This window comes from Spermophilus citellus, assembly GCF_964194105.1.
Source record: "Spermophilus citellus genome assembly, chromosome: 13".
Classification (NCBI taxonomy): Eukaryota; Metazoa; Chordata; class Mammalia; order Rodentia; family Sciuridae; genus Spermophilus; species Spermophilus citellus.
This window is the reverse complement of record NC_138193.1, coordinates 24889757-24905075: the sequence shown is the minus strand read 5'-3', so window position 1 is coordinate 24905075 and position 15319 is coordinate 24889757. Positions and strand designations below refer to the sequence as shown.

General features: G+C 40.7%; 1 protein-coding gene across 3 annotated transcripts in view; it reads left to right on the top strand.

The window, feature by feature from the left end:
* The window catches only part of LOC308633068 (uncharacterized protein), a 43475-nt gene that overhangs the window by 3586 nt on the left and 24570 nt on the right, over nucleotides 1-15319 (top strand). The gene's annotated exons all lie outside the window — the stretch shown is intronic.

Sequence of the window (15319 nt, the reverse complement as noted above, 5' to 3'; positions counted from 1 at the left end):
CAGCTTACCCAATTGAGCCTAAAGTTCTGTTTATCCTTTGAACTTTACCAGAAGTCTCTGGCTTATAGGCAGTATGGAACTTCCATCTGATGTTTAAACTTTTGGTCAGTAATTGTATCACTTCTGCCCCAAAGCTGGCCCATTGTCTGAGCCAATAGTTATTGGGACACCAAATCTGGGAATAATTTCCCAGAGAAGCATCCTAGTATCTCCCTAGCCTTTCCAGTGGTGGTGGGAAAGGTTTCCACCTAGTCAAAGTAGGAACACACAAAACCCCAAAGTTATTTATAGCCCCGTGAGTGTGGTAGTTCAGTGAAGTCTACTTCTAAGTCTTCAAAAGGTGCTCCTCCTATAGTTTGGATTCCTGGTGGGAGCTTTGGCAACTGACAAGGATTGTTGTAAGCACATTATTTACAGATCATCCGGGGTGATGTTTGTGAGCCAGGGGACATAGAAATGTTGACTCAGAACTGTCTCAAATGCTGTATGTCCAACGTGTTCTCCTGGGGAACTGTCTGATAAAGGCTGGGGCTAGAATCTGCAGGATGGCTATGCTGGCCATCAGAAAATCTCCACCATCCACCTGGGAGAAAATTTTCTTTTTCAGCCTTAAACCACTTACTTTCATGCGGGGAATATGTTGGCCCCCATTCTGTTAGATGATCAGTCAGGCAGAGTGGAGCATTTAAACCTAGAACTGGATTTTCTTCTTGTTTCTTGCAGACAGCTAACCTGGCTTCTCTGTCAGCTCTCTGGTTGCCCTGAGCAACCACAGTGTTTCCCTTTTGATGACCTTGGCAATATATAATCACAACCTTCTTGAGAGCCCACAGTGCATCCAAAAGTTGAAGAATTTCTTGCCCATTTATTATACTTTTGTTTTTTAATCCCTGAGTTAATTAGCCCCTTTTCCTTTTGTAAGCCCTATGAACATGAAGTGTAGCAAACGCATATTTTGAATCTATGTATCTATCCACACAGACTCCTGCTGTCAACTGAGGTGCTTGAGTTAAAGCAATAAGTTTTGCTTTTTGTGCTGAAGTTCCCTGAGGCAGAGGTTATGCCTCAACAGTGGAATCCAGAGTGACCATTGCATATCAAGCAAAATATACCCCATCTTTTATAAAACTGCTTCCATCTGTGAAGTACTCCACATCAGGGTCCCCGAGGGCTGGTCTGCCAGGTCTGGTCTGCTGGAGAACATTTCATCCATGACTTCAATATAATTGTGATCAGGTTGTCCAGGTCTGAGGGGCAGCAAAGTTGCTGGGTTTAGAGTCTGGATGACTTTAACATGGACACATGGGTTTTTACATAACATATCCTGGTATTGACCATTCTCTCGTTAGTAAATCAGTATTGTCCTTTGTACTCTAACAATGTCAAAAGTGAATGAGGAACCCTGAAAACCAATTTTTGTCCCCTATTCAGTTTATCAGCTTCCAACACCAGAAGATCTGTGGCTGCAAGGGCCCATAAACAAGGTGGCCAGCCTTGGCATACAGAGTCCAGCTGTTTGGATAGATGTCCTTGTCCCCATTACCTGAGTCAAGACTCCTATAGCCACTCCAGACTATTCATGGACATAAAGAAAGTAAAGCTTTGTGAGGTCAGGGAGCCCTAGTCCAGATGCACTGGGAGTGCTTGTTTAATGTTCTCAAAGGCCTTTCGCTTAGTTGGCCCCCATATTAGGGGATCCCATTCTCTCCCCTTTGTGGCTTCGTAGAGGGATTTTGCCATAATTAAAAGTTGGGGATCCATATATGGCTGAATGCAGCAGCCCCCAAGAATTCTCTAGTCTGATGGCAGGTTGAAGGGACTGGAATTGAGAAGATCTCCTGTTTCTTTAGAGGCCCTGTTGCTGTTGTCTGTTCTGTTGCTCAGTCAGATGGTAACCAAGGTATTTGACTTTTTCTTAATAGATGTGAGCTTTTAAGTCAGAGTTCATGCTGTCCCAAAGATGGTGTACTCAAGCCCCTGAGAGGAACTGTCATTTAGGGAAGGGAGGTGTACACAGAGCCTCTGGTGCTTTAAGATGCAGGATTTTTTTGTTATCTCCCAGTGCAGGATGTTGGCTGCTGGGATTCTCCAACTCTTAAATCTAATGCAAATCGTAGCAGAGACTGATGACCTGGGATATTATTTGTATAAAAGGCACCGATGTAAATCTCTCCATGGGCCGGTTGCCGAGATTAGAGGGCAGGTTCCGTGCAGGTCCTGATGTGGCAGCCACATGGTGCCAACTTAGGTGTTGCTCTTTGACTGCGGAGCTTTCTCCTCCTGCCAGGTAGGAGCCTGCTCTAATTGTATATAGCGGCTGTCCCGCTTATGTTTTTGTTCAGTATGCCTGAGTGCATGGGGCTCTTTGGTCCTTCCTGCTGGTAGCTCATAGCACGTGGCTTGGAGCCAGGGTGGAATGTCCTTTTGTAGTGAGTGCTCTATGGCCCACTGTTGGTTGTTAACATAAATTTATTCCCAGTGTATTCTTGGGCTTGCAGCGGCTGAGCCCTTGAGAGGCCCGGGGTCCCATGCATCCGATATATCTTTGTGTGTCTGCCATTTTCATCAATCATCAACTTCTGAGCAAGAGGGGAGAAACTTAAAGAAGAGGCTGGGGCCAAAGGCAGGGGGAAATATTTGCTCCTTCTCTGTTTAAGGCTTAGCTTTTGAGCGTGGCAGTGGGTGCTTGCCTGCTGGGGCCACTTTACCCTTTTTCTGGCCATGTCCCCCTGCCACCCCCATAAACATTTGGACCATTGGCTTTGTTCTAGTGAGACCCCCCTTTGAGTTACCTCTGGGTTTTTGGTGAGAGCAGCTATAAGGAGATTTATCCTCCTTTTTATCTTTTTGGTCTGCCTGTCTTTGAGCCTCTGGGTCTCAATGGATGAAAACTGTGGTGGCCACCTTAATCAGTTCATTGGCACACTTCTCAGTAAAACCCTCTAGTTTTTGTAATTTTTGGCAAATGCCACTTTGAGCCTGTCCCACAAAGGCTGCATTGATCACCTGTTGTTTAAGCTTCTGCATCTCTTCATGGACACACTTGTGCGGTGGCTGCTACTTTTGCATAGTGCCCTTCTTCCTCTGGATGCCTCTGGGCGGGGAGAGGGGCGGCAGTGGCAGTGGCCCAGACACTCAGCTCTGAGTCAGTTGGGCACATCTCTTTTGATCATTGCTGCCAGTTTCATAGGGCAGAGGAGCCTTAGGCAGATGTGGGGCTGAGAGAAATGTTCAGGGCTACCAAGGGTGCGAGAGGGAGATGCTGGAGCAGTGGGAGGCTTAGCTCAGCTCTGTTTGTCTGCAGATGACCTCCGGCTTAGGCAGGGGTTCAGGGCTGGCTCCAATACCTTCTGACTCTTGGGCACAGACAGTTTGTTTTGTTCTCTTTTTCCCTTCTCTTAAACTTCCTATGAGGGCTTTTTGATATCTCTTTATCTTTTAGACCTTCTTTTTTGTTGGGGCCCCGTCCTAGGTCTGGATAATAGGCTGCATTAGATCAGACATGGCCCAGGCTTTCTTCATGTAGAGGGAGGATGATTTTTCCAGCTTATGAGCTCAATGGTGGTGAAAGGCTGGCACACAAAACTGCCTTGTCTTCCTCAGACATTTCCCTTCTGGTCAACATGGGCAGGTCCTTTATGCCCTTGAGGGACATCTGGAGAGTTCTCATCTGGGTTGTGGCTCTGGTCTTGGAACAAATCTCCCACCTTAATCTTGGGAGGTGAAAGAGTCTTTGGTTCTAGGAAGCCTTTGGCTCTGAGGACATCACAGAGGAAGGAATAGGCAGTATTGGGGACCATCATTTGTTGCCTCTGAGGACGAGAGGGCTGAGGGGACAGTTTGCTGACCCAGTGGCCTTGGCAAAGTTGGGTAGAATGGCACATAAGGTGGTGGGTCCTCTTCTGGCTCACAGGAAAAATGTTTTCTTTCCTATTTTTTCCCTCTGTCAGGTTCTCTGTCTAGCTGCTTTCCGCTAGGTCCTAGAGACCACTATGCTCCCCACTGACATCAGCTTGGATTGTCCATCTAGACAGGCTCTCAACCAAGGGAACTGTTTCTGTACTATCTCTTGCCAGCAATCAATATAAGAGAATTGGTTTAGGGGTTCCAACCACAATCAAAAGGACCTCAGCAATGACTCTCTCATCTAAAGATCCTTCTGGTGGCCACCCCACACCTTATGTGGGCCATTCTAATTCACAGAGAGTATGCAACCTTTGTGGAGTGAGTTTCACACCACAGTTACCAGGAAAACCCTCCTAAAGGTTTCTAACACACATGTCAAAGGCTCAGTTTCCTTTTGTGCCTCCTATTTTCCACATGTTGCACATTTAGGACAAGAGTCACTTCGTCCATCTCCGGCCTTTCCCTTCACGGGGACTTAGGGCCCTCTTAGCCTTGCGGAGCTTTCACCTAGACGTTGGTTGGTGAAATTCCGCCACAGACTGTCTGAGGGGCCACGGAACCACGGATCAGGACTCTGTATTCGCTTCGGCCCTCAGGTTGGGTCGGAACCCGTCCCTTTGTCCATCTCATTCACATATTTTCACACATTTTCACACACTTTCATACAGACATGGCCAGGACAGAATTTTTATACCGCCCAAATTCCAATAATTCCAAACCAAACAAAGAGGGAGTCCCGATTTCCCCTCTGCTCGCTGAACCCGAGCAGAGACTAAATTGGGCGACTCCCCAGGTTTGACTCCCCAGGTTTGTTTGAGCTTCAACCACTTTGGAGGGTACTTGGGACCCAACAGAGGTTGATCAAGCCTCTCTTCAACCTTCTTAGGTCTCTAAGGGGAATCGGGTGGGCTGCAAAAACAAATGGACCCGGGTCCTACCTTTTCAGCTGGGTGGTGCTCCAAAACCCTAATCTGGTTCCTGCTGCCTGTGGGCTCCGTTGTACTCTGGGGTGGCAGCTCCAGGGCACCAGGTGAGTGGATCCTTCTTCAGGCCAAGATTTGCCTGTGTGCACTAAGGGGAAACACTGACCACTACCACCCTGGGGAAGCCAGTCCCTGGAGATAAGAGAGGCAGAACAGACATCCATACCTCCTTTGTCCCATCTGGGTTGCCAAAAATGTTGTAGGGATAGATGAGGCAAGGCACCGAAGATAGCAGGAAACAGTTTTATTTGGCTGCAGCCAGGTTCAGAGGGCACAGCTTTTGCTGTAATCAATCCCCTAAACCCCAAGTTCATGTAGTTTCAGAATTTTATACCCAGCATTTAAGTGGAGGGGCTCAGAAGTTCACAGTCTGCAGAAGTTCACATAAAAGCAGCTTTTCTTTCACTGTTCTGGGCAAGTTAACCCTTCAAGGACAACACCTGAGAAGGGTAGAGCTTCTTCTCCCCTTTCTTTTCTCCCCCTGCCAGCTGTTACCATGGAGCCCAGTTGGTAACTTATCTTAAAATGTAGACATCTCTGTGAAACCCAGCTCAAGGCCAGAGGCCTTGTTTACACATTTTCTTCAAACTACTATACTGGATAGTAGTTTGTGAAAAACGAGTAAGGGGTGTCCAGCACCTGGAGTGCTGATTTCTTCCCAGCCAGTGGCCAAGTAAGACTGGGCAACAGGAAAATAGGAAATTTATCTACATTGAACTCTTTTGTAGAGACTCTTTTGCTGACAGTCCTAAAATCAGCCATGGTGAAGATTTCTGGAGAAGCCCAGTTAAGACTTTTCTGTGGAGAAAGGGGGTGCCATTACATAAATAGCACTAAAATGAAAATGAGAGCACAGTCATTTCTTTGACATACTGATTCCAATCCCTTTAGATATGTACCTAGAATTATTGTTAGTGGATCACATAGTAGTTCTGCTTTTAGTTTTTTGAAGAACCTGTATGCTGTTATTTTTAAAATAATCATATAAAGTTTATATTCTAACCAATATTCTAGTCTCTCTTTTTCCCACAGGTGTGTACTCTGGAGCACTTGTTATCTTGCAACTTTTGACAGTGGCCATTTTAACAGCACTGCTCATTCTGCAGGAGGTCTGCTATTTGACCGGTGCATTAAGTCCTTGATGCACGTTAGAATCCACCCTGTCAAGTTGCCACTAGAAGAGTGCATTGTGACTTTTTCTGAAATCTGTGCTTTTTATAACCTCTTCGTCACTAATGGTGGGGATTGTGCCCGAAGAAGTACTTGCCCTTCAATGTAAAACCACTTGTTTTTGATCTGTGGAGATTTGCTCATGCTCACTTACCTTTGCTCACAGAACTCAGGAGGCTGGGATGGAGACCCAGGAGGAAAAGGTGTTGAACTTGAGGCTGTCAGTGCATGGGCAGACTCCTTGTAGGAAGAATTGGAGTTATTACTGGGGTGAAGTGGGGGAGAGAGCTCAGGAAGCGCCAAACTCCCACTCAGGCTGCCAGTGGTGGCCTTTATTCTCCTCTTTAAATTCATGATTCTGGCTAGATAGGAGCTCAGTCATCTGCAGCAGCAGTTGGCAGAGTGAGCTGGCAGACCCCGAGCCCTTCTGGGGATAAACTGACACCTTTGAGATTTAACCCATTGTCTTCCCTGGTCCAGGTGATGAAACCCATGGAAGTGTTAGCATGTCCTTAAATTGTCACTTTTTCCTGTGATCTTGATACTTGTGTGTTTGTAGTCCCTTCCTCTCTCAGCATTAGATAAATTAAGATGCAAACCACAGAAGAGTTAGGATATGTAGAGTCCTAATCTTCCTCTCCTAGGTCTCTTAATTTACTTGTGACATGACTTTGTCTAAGAACTTGAAACATGAGTTGATATTTATTCATTATATCCATAGATGGAGGGAGAGGCAGGAGTCTCATTTTGCTGAATTTCCAGTCTTATTTCCCCTTAACATCTGCCTTTTATTGTGGTGCTGGGGTTGAACCAGACCTTGCATATCCTGCATACACACTCTACCAGTGAGCTGTAAACCCACCTTCAGCACTTGTCTGCAAATTGGGCTGGTCATCCTTTCAAATATATTGTAATTCTTGATAAGTATTTGGATTCATATTAGCCTTTGAATGGCTCTTGACAATAGAAAAGTTATGTGTGGATTCAGCTGTGGATTTTGTTTGTATTTTGAATTCTTAGTATTATTAATGCAGTATTACAGTTTCATAATATACATTAGTGAATTCCTTTACCACTGTGTGTCGTAATTTAGACCTGATTAAAAACAGCTGAAATGTGGGCCTTGTAGCACACACTTGTAATCCTAGCAACTAGGGAGACTGAAGCTGGAGGACCACAAGTTCAAGGTCAACCTCAGCAGCTTAGCAAGGCCCTAGGAAACTTAGTGAGGCCCTGTCTCAAAATGAAAATGAAAAGGGCTGCGTATGTAGCTCAGCAGTTATTCACCTCTGGGTTCAGTCCTTACTGGCTACACACAAACAGAAAGCAAAACAGCTGGGGCAGACACGAACTATTTATTTCTATTCATTTATTTATTATTTTACTCTTATATAACCATACAGGTGTTATTGAATCTATGCCTTATTCTAGGCTTTGTGGAACTGGATAAAGGAATCCATGCTTCCAGGCATTGGGAGATATAATTCCTTGGCCATTTGAACCATCACGTTTCTGTAATTTGAAACACCAAGTGTCATTGTGAAATAGAAACCAGAATTGAGGCTAAAGAAGGTGAGGTCAGATTTTTCTGTTGAGAATCTAGGGCTGATTTATAATCAAGAGGTCAATGAAATCATGTTTACTAATTTCATATACTTACCATGCATTGGAGACAATCATTCTGGCAAAGTTGCCGATATTGGATTTTAGGAGAGCAGAATGGGAAATAAAATGAGCAAGTATGCAGTTTATGCACACTGGATCACTGTTGTTAGCACGTTTATGTGACACTTGTAGTCAGTGCGTAAATGACCCACCCTGGGTCTTATTTTACCTGGGTTCTTGGTTCTCAGGGTTTGTCCGTCTCATGTTGAGTGGTGTGTGGCTCCCTTCTCATCTGACTATCCTCTGCTCAGTTGCTTCTCTATGAAAACTCGGCTGTGAGAAGAAGGTAGATCCTTGTTATTCCCACACAGTCCTGTGTGCCCATGCAGCCCCAGGCCCTGTGCCCTGGTGCAGATAGGAGAGCCGAGGCAGGAGCCAGCAGGCCGAGGGGGCCAGGGAACTGAGCGCCTGCTGAGGTGCAGGGAGGCCAAGGGCAGACTCCAGATGAAGTGCAGAGGCAGCATGAGGGTGCACTGTGGGAAGCAGTGCTTGGTGTGATCGACCATGGGAGTTCTCAGCCTATGTGAAGGAAATGGTCACAGTTGTAATAATAACAACAACAGAATGTACTTAAGATTTGAGAAAAGGTTGTTTTAACAATAATAAATCATATAGGACAGTAAATATGAGAAAGATTGACATGAGGTGATCTTCCAATAAAGAATAAGTTTAGAAATGTACATTTGTGCTGGGGATGTGAGTTGCCATGCATGTGCAAAAACCCAGGTTTAATTCCCATCACTATAGAAAAGAAAGAAAGGAATAGCATATTTTGAATTTTTATATTTTAGAGCATTATAGTTTTTGTTCTGCTGGTGACCAAACACAGGATTTTGTACATGCTAAGCAAGTACTGCTCTGCTTATCTATAATAACTCCAGAATATATGTTTTAACTTGCCTGTAAGTAAAACAACAAAACTTACAGAATATTCTATATTTAGGCATAAATGATATATAATCATATTATACATCATTACATAATTAATGTATTGTATGTATACATAAGTTTATGTCTTATGTATTTAATGTCTTATGTATTTCATTATATATTTTATATAATTTATTCATTTATGTCTCGTCATATAAAGTTTTATTTACAGTATATGCTTAAACTATGTAATTCTGTAGTTGTTTATATATCTATATATCTAAATCTATCTATATCTGTATAGGTATAGATAAACAGATGTAGATACAGATACATAAACCATAGGTCTATTTATCTATTATGATTCCAGGTGTTCATAATTCATTGAAAAGACTATATTTCTATGAAAGTTTTGCTGTCTCTTATGAATGAACAGTGATGTTTGTTTTAGTTCATTTCTAGGTTTTCAGTTCTGGTCCACTGATCTGTGTGTATAGTCCTTCCCATGTATCTCACTATGTTGACGTAACTTCATAATGAACCTGAAAGCCAGATGTGTGAGTGCTGTATGTTCTTCTACAGTATTGTCAACCATTCCGCATGCCTTGCTTTTCCATATAGACTTTAGAATCAGTATTTGGTATTTGTGCAATAGCTCACTAGGATTTTAATATACTTGTGCTCAACTCATTTATTATAATTGGAGATAACTGATTTTCATACTATTGAATCTTCTTATCTTTGATCATGGGTTATCTTACCATTTATTCACATCTTCAGTCATTTTTCCAGGAATATAAACATTTTGTTATATGAATTTGTTAGATTCATAGTTCTGTCTTTTTTTGTATGTGTTTGTATCTGAAAGTGTTATTGTGTTTTTTACTTTAAATCCTAGTGTTTACAGTTACACAGAAAAACAATTGACTTGTATGTTAATCTTTTATTCTATAAATTTGATATGATCTTTTCAGGACCTTTTCGTTCATTCTTCTTCATGTTCTACATAAACAATTATTCCATTTGTGAAGAAAAGTGTTTTACCTATTCTTTCTCAAATTCAGTGCCTTTTTCTCCCTTTCCTTTCCTTAGTATTTTCTGTAACTGTTGATACGAACAGTTCTTTGTTCTTATTAGTTTGATGGATTATGTTGATATATGAATTTTGAATCAGCCTCCCTTGTGTGATATAATGCCTATTTGGTTCTAGTGTAAAAGTTTGGAAATGCAGTGTGCAACACAAACTCTTGTGCTAGAAGATATTAAAATTATTTAAAAATAAATTAAAAGTTTGGAACATATCAAAAAAGCTTCCGAGTGACCCAAGATTTAAAAATGTGGGACACAAGAATAAATATTGACAGCATTGGTTTACTCTCATCCAAATAAAGCAAATATCAATGAGTTAACATTCATACAAAATGATTATATAAGGAAGGTAGGAAGAAAACAAAGTAGGGACAAATCATTCTTAGAAAATATTTCTAAATAATAAACTCAGGGGGATTATACACAATAGACAATCACTGGTAAAACACTGCAGTAATAGCTCCTGCAGGCTGTCTTCACTGATGTATATGATACTTGTGATTGAAACAAGTCATGATATTATATTGTTTGGTTAAGGTGAATCGTCTTAAACATTCATGGAAACATTTTTTTCTCTTAATTTCTTTGAAACCTATGGTGATTTAGAGCAAAAATTATAACACTGTATCGTGGAATTTATACCTTGCAAATACAATACTTATTATTCTAGTGGAAAAAGATAGAAAACAGCCTAAGGTTTACATGTATTTTAATTATTGAATTCATACCATAATAACTACGCAAATTATAATATGTTAGGATACATATTGCAAACCTTAGAGCAACTAGTAACATCAAAAACTATGTCATTTAAATATTGATAAGAAATTAAACTGAATAGAACATGGATTTGTTTAAGAATGTGCTTAGGACCTGTAGTTCTTTTTCTTTTTTTTTGGGGGGGGGTGGTACTGGGGATTGAACTAAGGGGAACTTGACCATTGAACCACATCCTTGCCTTATTTTGTATTGTATTCAGAGACGGGGCTCACTGAGTTGCTTAGTGCCTCACTTTTGCTGAGACTGGCTTTGAACCATGAGATCCTCCTGCCTCAGTCTCCTGAGCCACTGGGATTACAGGCATGTGCCAATGCACCTGGAAGGGCCCGGTAGTTCTCTTGATGCAAAGCGGGAACTAACCCAGATGTCTTTCAATGCTGAAGTAAATAAACACAGTGTCATGCATGCACACAATTTAACACTGCTCAGAAATACACAGGAGCATGTTATAGAAGCACATACCCTGGTTGAATCTCACAAACATTGTGTGCTGAGACAACTAGACCTAAGATTATGCTTATTGTGTGATTTCAGGCACAGTGAACCTGTCTTTCAAAAATCATAACAGTAACTGGCATCTGGAGGAGGAAAGTATGACTGGGGAGCTCTGGAGATACTTTTCTTGGGTTATGATGAATATTATTTGCTTAAACACAGTAAGGCTTGATAGGTAAAACAGCACAGTTAATATTTGTTACATTCAATATGTGTACATGGACCCCCCCCCCCCGAAAGTAAATAAATGGGGCTTGGTTGGGGAGTGGGTGGGCATATAATTAGCAGATGTTGAATCTGGGTGGCAGGTACATTATACTATTCACTTTATTTTATATATTTTTAAAATTCATGTAATAAGTCATTTGTATGAACATCAATATTTGATCTACAATGTTAATTTTTTTTTAATTATTTTATTGTTGGTTGTTCATAACATTACATAGTTCTTAACATACCATATTTCACAGATTGATTCAAGTGGGTTATGAACTCCCATTTTTACCCCGTATACAGATTGCTGTGTCACATCAGTTACATTTCCATTGATTTACAAATTGCCTTTCTAGTGACTGATGTATTCTGCTGTCTATCCCATTCTCCACTGTCCCCTCACCCCTCCCCTTCCCTCCCCTCCCCTACTCTCTCTCCATCCCCTCTACTATAAATCGTTTCTTCCACTTATATAATTTTCCTCCTACTCCTCCTTTCCTCTTATATGTAATTGTGTATAACCCTGAGGCTCACCTTCCAGTTCCATGCAATTTCCCTTAACTCTCACTTTCCCTCCCGCCTATCATCCCTGTTTAATGTTAATCTTCCTCAAGCTCTTCGTCTCTACCCTGTCCTTGGTTACTCCCCTTATATCAAAGAAGACATTTGACATTTGTTTTTTAAGGATTGGCTAGCTTCACTTAGCATAATCTGCTCTAATGCCATCCATTTCCCTCCAAATTCTATGATTTTGTCATTTCTTATTGCAGAGTAATACTTCATTGTGTATAAATGCCACATTTTTTTAATCCATTCATCTATTGAAGGGCTTCTAGGTTGGTTCCACAGTCTTGCTATCGTGAATTGTGCTGCTATGAACATCGATATAGCAGTGTCCCTGTAGCATGCTCTTGTTAGGTCTTTAGGGAATAGACCGAGGAGGGGAATAGCTGGGTCAAATGGTGGTTCCATTCCCAACTTTCCAAGAAATCTCCATACTGCTTTCCAAATTGGCTGCACCATTTTGCAGTCCCACCAACAATGAACAAGTGTACCCATTTCCCCACATCCTCGCCAGCACTTGTTGTTGTTGGATTTTTTAATGGCTGCCAATCTTACTGGAGTGAGATGGTATCTTAGGGTGGTTTTGATTTGCATTTCTCTGACTGCTAGCGATGTTGAGCATTTTTTCATGTACTTGTTGATTGATTGTATGTCCTCCTCTGAGAAGTGTCTGTTCAGGTCCTTGGCCCATTTGTTGATTGGGTTATTTGTTATCTTATTATCTAATTTTTTGAGTTCTTTGTATACTCTGGATATTAGGGCTCTATCTGAAGTGTGTGGGGTAAAGATTTGTTCCCAGGATGTAGGCTCCCTGTTTATCTCTCTTATTGTTTCTTTTGTTGAGAGAAAACTTCTTAGTTTGAGTAAGTCCCATTTGTTGATTCTGGTTGTTAACTCTTGCGCTATGGGTGTCCTATTGAGGAATTTGGGGCCTGACCCCACAGTATGTAGATCATAGCCGACTTTTTCTTCTATCAGACGCCGTGTCTCTGATTTAATATCGAGCTCCTTGATCCATTTTGAGTTAACTTTTGTGCATGGTGAGAGAAAGGGATTCAGTTTCATTTTGATGCAAATGGATTTCCAGTTTTCCCAGCACCATTTGTTGAAGATGCTATCCTTCCTCCATTGCATGCTTTTAGCCCCTTTATCAAATATAAGATAGTTGTAGTTTTGCGGATTGGTTACTGTGTCTTCTATTCTGTACCATTGGTCCGCTCGCCTGTTTTGGTACCAGTACCATGCTGTTTTTGTTACTATTGCTCTGTAGTATAGTTTGAAGTCTGGTATCGCTATACCGCCTGATTCACACTTCCTGCTTAGCATTGTTTTTGCTATTCTGGGTCTTTTATTATTCCATATGAATTTCCTGATTGTTTTATCTATTTCTACAAGAAATGCTGTTGGGATTTTGATTGGGATAGCATTGAACTTATAGAGAACTTTTGGTAATATCGCCATTTTGATGATGTTAGTTCTGCCTATCCATGAGCAGGGTATATTTTTCCATCTTCTGAGGTCTTCTTCTATGTCTCTTTTTAGGGTTCTGTAGTTTTCATTGTATAGGTCTTTCACCTCTTTTGTTAGATTGATTCCCAGGTATTTTATTTTTTTGGGGGATATTGTGAATGGAGTAGTTGTCCTCATTTCTGTTTCAGAGGATTTGTCGCTGATATACAGGAATGCATTTGATTTATGCGTGTTGATTTTATATCCCGCCACTTTGCTGAATTCATTTATTAACTCTAATAGTTTCTTTGTAGACCCTTTTGGGTCTGTTAGGTATAGAATCATATCGTCTGCAAATAGTGATAATTTAAGTTCTTCTTTTCCTATTTTTATGCCTTTAATTTCTTTCGTCTGTCTAATTGCTCTGGCCAGTGTTTCGAGGACTATGTTGAACAGAAGTGGTGAGAGAGGGCATCCCTGTCTTGTACCAGATCTTAGAGGGAATGCCTTCAATTTTTCTCCATTTAGGATGATGCTGGCCTGTGGCTTATCATAGATTGCTTTAACAATGTTGAGGAATGATCCTGTTATCCCTAATTCTTCTAGAGTTTTGAACATAAAGGGATGCTGTACTTTGTCGAATGCCTTTTCTGCATCTATCGAGATGATCATATGGTTCTTATTTTTAAGTCTATTGATGTGGTGAATAACATTTATTGATTTCCGTATATTGAACCAGCCTTGCATCCCAGGGATGAATCCTACTTGATCATGGTGTATAATTTTTTTGATATGTTTTTGAATCCGATTCGCCAGAATTTTATTGAGGATTTTTGCATCTAGGTTCATTAGAGATATTGGTCTGTAGTTTTCTTTCTTTGAAGTGTCTTTGTCTGGTTTAGGAATCAGGGTGATGTTGGCCTCGTAGAATGTATTTGGAAGTTCTCCCTCTTTTTCTATTTCCTGAAATAACTTGAAAAGTATTGGTGTTAGTTCCTCTTTAAAGGTTTTGTAAAATTCTGCTGTATACCCATCCGGTCCTGGGCTTTTCTTAGTTGGTAGTCTTTTGATGGTTTCTTCTATTTCCTCTATTGTTATTGGTCTGTTTAGGTTGTCTATATCTTCCTGACTCAATCTGGGCAGATCATATGACTTAAGAAATTTATCGATGCCTTCACTATCTTCTATTTTATTGGAGTATAAGGATTCAAAGTAATTTCTGATTATCTTCTGTATTTCTGAAGTGTCTGTTGTGATATTGCCTTTTTCATCCCGTATGCTAGTAATTTGGGTTCTCTCTCTTCTTCTCTTCGTTAGCATGGCTAAGGGTCTGTCAATTTTGTTTATTTTTTCAAAGAACCAACTTTTGGTTTTGTCAATTTTTTCAATTGTTTCTTTTGTTTCAATTTCATTAATTTCAGCTCTGATTTTAATTATTTCTTGCCTTCTACTTCTTTTGCTGTTATTTTGCTCTTCTTTTTCTAGGATTTTGAGATGAAGTATGAGATCATTTATTTGTTGGTTTTTTCTTTTTTTAAGGAATGAACTCCAAGCAATGAATTTTCCTCTTAAAACTGCTTTCAAGGTGTCCCATAGATTCCGATATGTTGTGTCAGTGTTTTCATTTATCTCTAAGAATTTTTTAATTTCCTCCTTGATTACAATGTTAATTTTTAAGATCTTGGTTGTCTCTGTTTATCATGGATGAAAAAATAGATTACTTGTGTACCCTAGGCAAGTTCGATTCTACTCCTTTGTTATACAGATGTGTTTGCTTTGTGAAGATTCGTGAAGTTTCACATGAATGCGTGTATGTTTTAACATGCACATCATATATCAATGTACATATTAAATATGGCTGATTTGCACAAACTCAGTATCTTAGAATAACAGCAGCATTTTTTGTTTTGTTTTAGAGTAGGTCATATTTACTCATCCTATGGATTTTAATATTCTGAAGAATCTATCTTTGTCCTATGTCCTTGGGTGGCCCCCTGTCTTTTCATTTTGGCCCCATTGTGGTTAGTGGCCTTGTTTTTATTTTTATTTTTTTCAGTACAAGAGTGCTTTACTACTGAGTTGCACCTCCAGCTCTTTTAATTTTTTTCTGCTGAGACGAATGACACCTATTCGTC